Genomic DNA, 11,067 nt, shown 5'->3' on the forward strand with positions numbered 1-11,067 from the left:
CTCTTTCCATCTACCCGATTAAGAAGCATAGACTTATAGCTATCATCTTTTTTCCAACTATCAATATGAATGAACTCACAATCATTTATAATTGGTTGATCTTCACGATTAAGAAGATTTGACTTTTTCCTATAACATAAAATAGTAAAATTTCAATTAACTTGTACATAAATACATTTTTTAACATTAATCAAACATACAATTTCAACATCTTACCATTTAAGATGCATCCTTGAGTTTGTTTTCCCCTTGAAGCTTGTCAATAACATTGCCAATTGTGTGTCTGAATGAAATGTCACAAATATCCATAATGGTGATGATGTGACTTCTATAAATCCCACCACCACTTTACTAAGAGCTTGATAAGTATAAAGGTCACTATCATAGTCAATGTTCGGGATATTGAAACCATGGGGAATATCAGCAATAACTAGGGAATAATCTCTTTTAGGTATGAGTTTAGCAATGTCTTCACAGTCACCTTGTATTACTTGATATTGAATAGTGTCAAGCCCATTCCAAATAAAATGAGTAAGAGTTGGATCAAGTTCAACATTCCTAAGACGTTGCTTTCTTAGTCTTTCGATCTTAATTTTTTCAATAAAGCTTCTGAAACTACCAGGTGCTTCATTTGCATCCTTCCTCATCTTTAATAAAATAAACAAATATATGTATAAGTTAAAATAAAAATAGTATACAGATGAATAAAAATGAATGTATAAATCAACATACCTTTTTAAATGCAAGATAAAAATCTTTTAGTTTTGATGTAGAACTTGAATCTGGATAGTTGTGTACAACATCATCCCAACTATCTTCATTAAACAATTTAACCATTTGTTCTTGTATTTCAAGTAACTTTGTGACTGAATAGATAAAGTTTAAAAAGTTAATATAATGATATGTATAACAAATACTACCAAGAACAATATGTTATATTTAAAAGAAAATTATAATCTAGAAATAAGTAAAAATAATTCAACAAACTTACTTTTGAAATTCCTCACACATTTCATCTAATGATAATTCTCCTAACTTTACACAAGATAATATTGCTTTGAAAAGTTTTTCATCATTCACTCCTTGAAATGCTCTCCAAGGTGTGATAGTCATATCTTCTGGAAGGTGCTTCATTTCAGGACCTGATTTACTGCTGCTACATATCAATGGTTTAGATTTTTTGACCTTCTAGTTTTTAATGTTAATGTTCTCCCACGTGCTAAAAATATCATTAATCAATTCCCATATCTCTCCAGTTCTAAATTCTAACTGGAAAATGTTATCAATACTTCTGAATATATCAAAATTTACTTTGTCGCCTTTTGAATTGATGTTTTCCTCAATTTGATAGCCTATTTACATACAACATTCCTTTCGAAATTCTAGAGTAACATTTATCTTATCCCCACCACATTTTTCTTCAAATTCATTATGAATAAATCTAACCCTTTGGATGAAAGTCATAGTGATCCAGATCTTAGGGGAGGCCCCCAATATCTAAAAGATTGAAATGGATTTTGGGAGAGAGGCCCTTAAGATCTAAAAAATTGAAATGCCAGAAGAAAAATAAGAGAATACCCAATAAAAAAAACCACAAATAATTTTTTTATTAAAATAGAGAATAACTGTAAAAGCTACATTGTGGTGAACAAACTGTCCTTTTACAAAATAGCACTTGTTATTTATAGTATTTTTCAATTACAATACCATGGGTCAATTCCATGGGTGAATGAATACCATGGGTGGATGTTGCTTACAATACCATGGGTGGATAAATACCATGTATGGATGCCACTTACAATACCATGGTTAAATTCCATGGGTGGATGAATAACATGGGTGGATGCCATTTTCTATTCGAATCATTCCTCCCTCCTTAAGAAGCAATGGTCCCCATTGTGTGAAGTTCCCTCCCACAAAGCCTTTGTTGAATATGAAGAGCCACTAAAGAGAAGGGTTTTATGTGGTTAGCCCATAACCATGATGAACAAAGATCCGAGGATAGAGATACCATATAATGCTTGTGACCAATTGTGATAACAATAGTGTGCGGCCTAGCAAATGGACTTCGATGAAAAGTGGGCTTGTGGATAACCCATAACAATGATGAATGAATATCTGAGGATAGAGAGACCCTGTAATGCTTGTGACCAACTGTGATACTGACAGTGTGCGACCTAGCAAATGGACTTCGATGAAGTGTGGGTTTGTGGATAACTCATAACAAAGATTCGAGGATAGAGATACCTTGTAATACTTGTGACCAACTGTGATACCAACAATATGTGGCCTAGCAAATTGACTTCGATGACAAGGATTTTGTGCAGTTGACCCATAACCATGATGTTGGTCATTGATGAAGTAGTAGGTGCCTACATAGCATGGGGTGGGAGGGCACGTCTCCAAAGAACCCAAGCTGAATGCTGCTATGCTAAAACTGATGAATGTGAAGCAGGTGCCTACTAAAGTGGGGTGAGAAGGCACGTCTCCAAAGGGAACCCGCTCTAATGCTACTCCAGAATTAAAATGGACATAACTTAGTCAATATAACTCAGAATAATTATTATAACCTATTTTTGGAAACAGAAGGACCATTTTGCATCTTCCAATGTGTTGGAAATCCTTATTTGGACACACTAAAATCTCATATTTGTGCTGCAACTTTTCTGTCGTCAAAAAAGTTCTAAAAAAATAGTTGATTTTAAATCAGCGATATCTCTCACATGCAAACTTCGATTCAACTCATTGTCTTTTTCAAATTGAGCGATTTTTCGAGAGGAGCTTAGATCTACAATCAATTTTATGAAATTTTGTACCAAATTTGCAAAAAAAATAGGAGAGACGCCGTCCACGAATTTTCGTCAGAAACATTTCTACAACATAGCTAATTTTAAATCAACGATATCTCCCTCATTCGGACTTTGATTCAGCCGATAATTTTTTTGATTTGGGTATTTTTCGCAAGGAATCCAGATATGTTATTTTTTTGTAAATGTTTCCCTAAAAATTTCATATTTGATCTGCAAATTCGCCGCCCAAAAACATTTCTGTAAAAAAATGAAAAAAGAAAAATTCTTCCCGCTTGTACCAAGAAAATTCTCTGTGGAGGATGTAACACATGCCTAAAGTTTGTTAAATATTGCTGCAAAATTTGAAACTAAAATATGCATAAAACCCTCATTCCCATGGAATCATAACTTGCTCTGATACCACTGATCTAGATCTTTGGGGGAGGCCCCCAAGATCTAAAAGATTGAATTGGATTTTGGGGGAGAGACCCCAAAGATCTGAAAAATTGAAATGCCAGAAGAAGAAAAAAAAGAGAATACCCAATAAAAAAACCACAAATAAATTTTTTATTAAAATGGAGAATAACTGTAAAATTTACATTGTGCCAAACAAACTATCCTTTTACAAAATATCACTTGTTACTTATAGTATATTTCAGCTACAATACCACGGATCAATTCCATGGGTAAATGAATACCATCGGTGGATGTCACAATACCATGGGCAAATACCATGGGTGAATGAATACATGGGTGGATGTCGCTTATAATAGCATGGGTAGATAAATACCATGGGTGGATGCCACTTACAATACCATGGGTAAATTCCATGGGTGGGTGAATACCATGGGTTGATGTCATTTTCTATTCAGATCACATAGACATCATATACTCATTATATATATATATTATAATACCATGCCAATAAATTTTCTTTTGTATCTGATAAACGAACATAAATGATGCATTTCATTGTTTCAAAACATGGTTTATTGGGATATTCCTCCATCAATTTCCTTTGAGCTTCTACAGAATGGTTCCCCCCAAGCACATAATAATTGTATTCAAAACATTTTGACTTATAAAATGCTTCTTTGTTGGGAACTTGAATTGGATCAACAAGAAGCACATAATTAACCACATGAGCATATGGATTGTACCTCATCAATGTCTTCAAGTTGTGAACATGCAGGTGGTGTGGATTTCTGATTTGATATTTAAATTGTCCTTCACTTGGCTTATAGATTTGTCTCACATTAAGCTAAAATGTACGACCATCCTCAATTAAGTTTGTCTTTGTCAAGTTATGTCGAATGGAATTTTGTTTTGTTTTAATAATTCCATCCTCTAAATCAATTCCTGGTGTAATGATTTCCCTTCTTTCTTTTGAATTTTCACTAGGATCTTCACTATTGGCCTTGACTTTTTTAGAATAGTCAAATTTCATTTTCTTCCTCCTCTTTTCTTCTAGATAAGTAACAATCTCATCATTAACTAGAATAGAGACATTCCTGGGCATTTTTACTTTTGGTCTTTTATGGCTCTTCTCCTTTCTAACATCAGTTCTAATGTCATCCTTAGTAATGGCAACATATTCTTCAGCGTCAGTTTCAACTTCCTCATCTTCAAAAGTAACCTTTCTACCTTTTCCATATTTATCCATTATAGGCATTCTTTGTTGATCTGTTGGATGTAGTTTTGTAGCATCATGAATTACTATTTTTTTATTGTTTGCCATATCTTCTTCTGACCCTGAGTAGAAACTGCTCACAACATTCATAATATATTTCTCTATGAAATGAATGTCTCCCAACATAATTGAAGATTTTCAATAAAATTTTGTCAAAAAAAATATCATATGTCAATAAAAACTAAGTTATAAAAATATAATGATACAGTTACAATAACGCAAAACACACAAACATAAATAACAATACTTACCATATCTTCTGCAATCTCATTTATGATCTATTTACACATCTTTGTGGATTCCTCTATCGTGTCATACATTAACAATGATAACTGATATTTAATCTTGTCATGTGATTTGGGCAGTTTTGTAAGTACATAAACAAATTCAGTGTCCGGTATCAAACAGATGTCTATTACTTTTCCCAGCACCTCATAAAGTCCACTATCATTAGGGATATCAACATATAGATATATCTGCAAATGTTGTTTGCCTTCTCTATCTTTCGCATACCATACATTTTCTATAAGCTTCAGTTATTTTGATTTCTTCCAGTAGGAAATCATCTTTTTATTGTTTGAGGTACTTGATAGATTTGTAGTTATTAGCTCAGGCTTAGTTCGTTCAGTAGTGTTTTTTGAGGATCCACCTTTAATTTTAGCAGTCTTTGGTCCAAAAAGATTCATATAAATATTCATTGGTGTCATTTTCCTGCAAAAAATATACACATATATATAAATCAGTAAATTAAAAACAAAGAGCTTAAATAAACAAACAAAACAAAACAAAATCTAAAAATGATAAATAATCATAAATCATAAATAGCTTTGTAAAACATAAACTTAAAAAATAAAAAATAAATTGAATTAAAATTTAAAAAATGCATTCCCCTCACGCCCCACCCCCGCAGCCCATCAGGCCTCCACCCCCATGAGTCCAATGGGCCTCCACCGCCATGGGCTCATTGGGTCATGGGGGAGGGGCAGGACGGGGCTACACGCAGCCCTTCCCACCCCACCCCCGTGGCCCAACGGGCCCGTGGGGACGCGGGGGTGGGGCGAGAGGGGGATACATGAAGCCCTTCCTACCCCACCACCACAGCCTAACAGGCTCGTTGGGCCATGAGGATGGGGAAGGAGGGGCTGCATACAGCCCCCTCCTATCGCACCCCCGCCCGTTGGGCCACATGGGTTGGGAAAGATGGGCTACATGCCCCACGGCCCAACGGACCTGTGGGGGTGGAAGCCTAATTCTAAGAATTGTCCCTCACCCTTGGCGGGCTAGGCCACGGGGGTAGGTGCCACCGGCGAACACGACCAAGCCCACCATGCTCACTGCGGACATAGTGGCCTCCTTCCTGCCATGGGGTTGCCAAGTAAGCCTAGCTCATATAAATTTGTAATTTCTAAAAAAAATCTAAATTTCATTAATAAAAAGTTAAATATTATTTTACTAGAATATGTTTTTGGTCTGGTATTTTACACGAAGATAACAACCCAAATGACACATAACTACTAGTAAACCTATTGAAGTTTAAGACTTGCACACAGTAAAAGGGAAACTAACCTTTCAAATGCAATAATCTTCCATTGAATATGTTCTCGATAACAATTTATCTGCTCCACCAAATCGCTCCAAGTCTTTTAACGAACCTCGAAAATCCTTGATTTGATGTGAGTAATAGTGATAATGAAATTTATGATATAACAGAGATTACAGAAATTTTTTACCACATGGTGAATGTGGGATAATTTGTTTTTATAAAAACTTTAACATATAAATCTTGTTATGGCAATATAGTAAATTATGATAAGGCTAATATTACGGAATTGTTTTACCTCATGGGGAATGTGGTATTAATTTTTTTTTTATAAAAAAATTAACATATAAATTGTGTTATCGAGTTATAGCAATTTATTTTAAATGTGTAATAGAAGATATAATAAAAATTAAAAGAAACATTCAATTGTCTAGTAAATGTTATATAGTTTAAGTAAAAAATTAATTTAGGTAAAAGATTTAGTTTACAGTTTGAATTTAAAATTTTAGTTTAAAATATTAATCTCATAAGAAAATTTTAGTTAAAATTTTTCAATAAATTGTAGAAGAAAATTATAGAGCAAATTACATGAAATGAAATTTTTGGAGGGAAAAATTTCGGCGAAAAATTTTAGAGGGAAACTTTGGAGGGAAATTTTCATTCTTTAAGATATATATTATCATTAGGAGAGAGTGCAATTGTATCATTCAACCTCTTCTGTTTGAAAGGCATGGATTCTTCTGATAGTGAAGTTTCACTTTGTGAAGCATCATTATCTTCGTCGCATAACAACTCTATTCATATTGCTGAATATAACGGAAATTCTTCCACTATGAATAGAGAGTCAAATATTCCACTTAGTCCTAATCATAAGGACTATGAGAGCAGTAGTGATGAAGGGCAGGATGAAGAAATTCAAATAAATAAAGAGTCACGGTTTCCACTTAGTCCTAATCCTATGGACTATGAGAGTAGCAGTGATGAAGAGCATGATGAATATTTTCAAATAATAAAGAGTCGTAGTTTCCACGTAGTCCTAGTCCTACAGACTATGAGAGAAGCATTGATGAAGAACATGATGCAGAATTTCAAATGAATAGAGTCATGGTGTCCACTTAATCCTAATCCTATGGACTATGAGGGCAGTAATGATGAAGAGCATGATGAATAATTTCAAATGAATAGAGAGTCACGGTGTCCACTTAGTCCTAATCCTATGGACTATGAGAGAAGCAGTGATGAAGAGCATGATGAATAATTTCAAATAAATAAAGAGTCACAGTTTCCACTTATTCCTAGTTCTATGGACTATGAGAGTAGCAGTGATGAAGAGCATGATGAAGAATTTCAAATGAATAGAGAGTTACGGTTTCCACTTAGTCCTAATCCTATGGACTATGGGAGGAGCAGTGATGAAGGCTAGGATGAATAATTTCCAATAATTCGAGAGTAACATTTTCCACCTAGTCCTAATCCTAAGGACTATGAGAGAAGTAGTAATGAAGGGCAAGATGAAGCACTTAGTCATAATCCAAAGGACTATGAGAGAAGTAGTGACGAAGGGCAGGATGAAGCACTTAGTCCTAATCCTAAGGACTATGAGAGCAGCAGTGACAAAGGGAAGGATGAAGCACTTAGTCCTAATCCTAAGGACTATGAGAGCAGCAATGACGAAGGGTAGGATGAAGAATTTCTAGTAAGTAAAGAGTCACATTTTCCACGTAGTTCTAATCATATGGACTATGAGAGAAGCACTAAAAATGCACATGATGAAGAATATCCTATAAACATCGAGTCAAATTTTCCATTTAGTCCTAGTTCTAAGGAATATGAGGGTAGCACTGAAGAAGGGAAAGATGAAGAATATCCTCCAAGTCAGTATTTCAAAAGCACATATGATCATAGTGAGGATAATATTCCTCATAATGATGATGACAATTCTTATACTAATAATGATCCAATGATGGAGATGTTGCTAGCAAATATTGTATCGAGGAGTAGGAGAAGACATTTTCATATCAATCCAATATGTTCTAGTTATACATGGGGTAGAGTAGAATATATCACAAGAAGAAGTTCTATCAATGATCTCATTTCAAGTGAATGTTGTCAAAAGGATTGCTTGAAACATATGGATTTCAAGTTTGCATTAGAGAAAAGAAAGAGATATCTATCAATGAATAAAAGCATGCAAAATTCATATTTAGTTGGGTGCATGCAATCTACATTGTCAGGTTATGATTATCATATTGGGTCTTTATTTATTTGTAGAAATCCGTTCAAAATGTTTAATTCAATGGGTAATTTTCATTTGTCAAGAATCCAAGAAAATTTGGAAAAGGATCCCACATTTTATTCAGAAGTATGTCATAAACGATAGTTTGGGACATTATCAAATACTACAATGTCATGGATGAAAGACTTCTTTTCAAAGCATGGAGAGTGTATGCAAAATAGAGAGACAATGGATATTCTAGATAATTTATCAAGACGAGAAATCTACAACTTATACAAAGAATATGCAGAAGGTGTTTAAAGGAAATGGTTGATTTATTACATATCAATATTTTGTGAAGATATGGAAGAAATAATTTAAAAATGTTCGTATTCCTAAGAAGACAGTACATGTGCTTCTCTTAAATAAAAAAGGGATACATGTGAAGGGGAAGAAAGAGGTAAGAATTCATAACATTAATTTTTAAAATTGTATAGTTATCAACTATGAAAACATATTTATTAATGACTTTCTTTTATGTTGTGTAGATTCCATTGTCAAAGCGCTTCAAGAGCATTGCAAAAAATAAACAAGTGAAAGGAAAAAATTGTACAAGCATCAAAAGAAGTGTTATGAAAATCCAAATAAATATTTGGGTTTGATCATTGATGGTATGGACCATAAGAAAACACTTCTACCACATTTTGTTCGCACACCAAAAAAATTATAGGAGGAAAATCGTATTCAGTATCACTTGGTTGGTTCTATGGTCTTCAATGAGAAAATGTTGACAAGGGTATACTTCACAGCTCCAAATATTCATAATGATGCAAATCTAACAATAACCATAATTCATGATGTGCTTTCTCATTGGTTTGGTAATCTTCCTGAATTTTTGTATCTACAATTGGACAACACATGTCATGAAAACAAAAATCAGATTTTTTTTGGATATCTAAACATGCTTGCGAACTGAGAATTTTTCAAAAGGTAAAGGTTGGTTTCCTTCTTGTTGGGCACACTCATGACCATATTGATCAGATGTTTAGTCATTTTTCAGTCACATTGAAGAGGAAGGAAGTTGGGAGCTGTTGGGCATGGAATCCCCCGAAGGCATGTTTTGGGGCTCAAAGCCCAAGTTTTGACCAAATTTTGTTGTAAAGCTCTGCGAATTGCGAGCGTGGGGCGTGAAAGTATAATAGGGTCACAAGGTTGTTTGCCCTAGGTTTTGTAATGTAATGTCGGCTGGATAGACCTACCCATGGTCTGTGAACCATGGGATTATATAAATAGAGTGAGTCTCTAAGTGTAAGGAAAAAGAAGGATAGACAAGAGTAACAAGTCTAAGTGATTGAGTCACAAGTGTAAAGTGTGTCTTTGGGTCGTAGAGTAGGGGAAGGCTCTGCAGTTGAGTGTGAAGAGGCCTAGTAGTCCACAGATGAGTGCGCGGACCCCTGCAGCTGAGTGCACACGGATAAGTCGAGTATGTAACCGAGGAAGAAATTAATAAAGAGAATTTTTATCATAATTATGTGTATATGTTCTTGGGTTAATGCATGTTTGATATGATTTCAAATATATTGTTTAGTTAGTGTGCACACCTGTATGAATGGTTTATATTGTTAAGTATACTTAAAGCACTCAAGTAGGCAAAGTTAATTAACTAATGTTGGAATACCATTAAGGTCTTGAGTAATAACGCAGAGTGTGACATTCAACCCCTCGGTAGGGCTGCGTGAAGGAAGTATATCAGGCTACGAGCTAAGGGAAAGCACGTGTAGCAACTTGCATGTAGGGTCAAACCACGGACCACTTGAACTCATCAGACATCTCAAGGGTGTGGAAACCTAGTTCTAGAACCCTCCCATATTACTTCGGGTGAGACCTCAGTCCGCGCTCTACGGACTGTTGCCGAAAGGGCCAGTAGTACCGGGATTTGTTTGGCTAAATCAACTCTGAACCCAGGTCATGCCCCAATAAGCCAGCATGAGAATTCCATCATAAATTGAATGTATTAAGAAATCATACGTGCAAGAGCCTATTTTTGATGTGTTGGAAGAAAATGTTGACATGCGAAGGTTTATTCTGGGATCGAATGGTGAGGAGAAATGCATTGAACAACTTAATGACATTGGCTTCCAACATAAATTTTTTATCAAAAAAATTGATGGGAAAACACTAATATGGGGCAAGTAGTATTCAACTACTGCAGAATGGGTGTCGTCATCAGGTTTGTCATTTTTGAAGTTCATTCCAGATCATCCAATATTTGTGTCAAATATATTGTTATTACAATCAGTTGCTGAAGTTCATAATGCATGCAGGTAGAATAGAGATATAAATTATTTGCCTAAAAGAAATTAAAAAATGTATTAGATATACATATGAGTACTTTGATATTGCTAATTCAATTTGGTGGGAGTATTTTTTTCAATAATCAAAGTCATATCATTTCAAGAACAACAAATGAAGATAAACCTTTGAAAAATCCATTTATTTGGCCACAAAATGTGTCAAACAAACAAGAGGAAATAAACATTGTTGAACAGAAACAATCTCAAGGTATTATTAATTCTTCACAGGTAGAGGAAAAGAAATTTATATTGGTTCCAGAAGATCTCATGTACAACATGAAGCCATGTAAGACCTTTACAGGGGTTCAGTATAGGATATTAAGGAGGGTTGCATGATCGCAGTGCTAGCAGATGGAGATCCCAATGGCTATCCATTCTAGGTTGCTAAGGTTATAAAAGGTCATTACAAAAAATGGAGATGTTGCAGGTGTTGAAGTACATTGGTAGGCCATAAATACACACCCATTCAATGGTTTGTA

The sequence above is a fragment of the Pinus tabuliformis genome, chromosome X (genome assembly GCF_031772625.1).
Source record: "Pinus tabuliformis cultivar Carrire ecotype Pingquan chromosome X, CPIR1, whole genome shotgun sequence".
NCBI lineage: Eukaryota > Viridiplantae > Streptophyta > Pinopsida > Pinales > Pinaceae > Pinus > Pinus tabuliformis.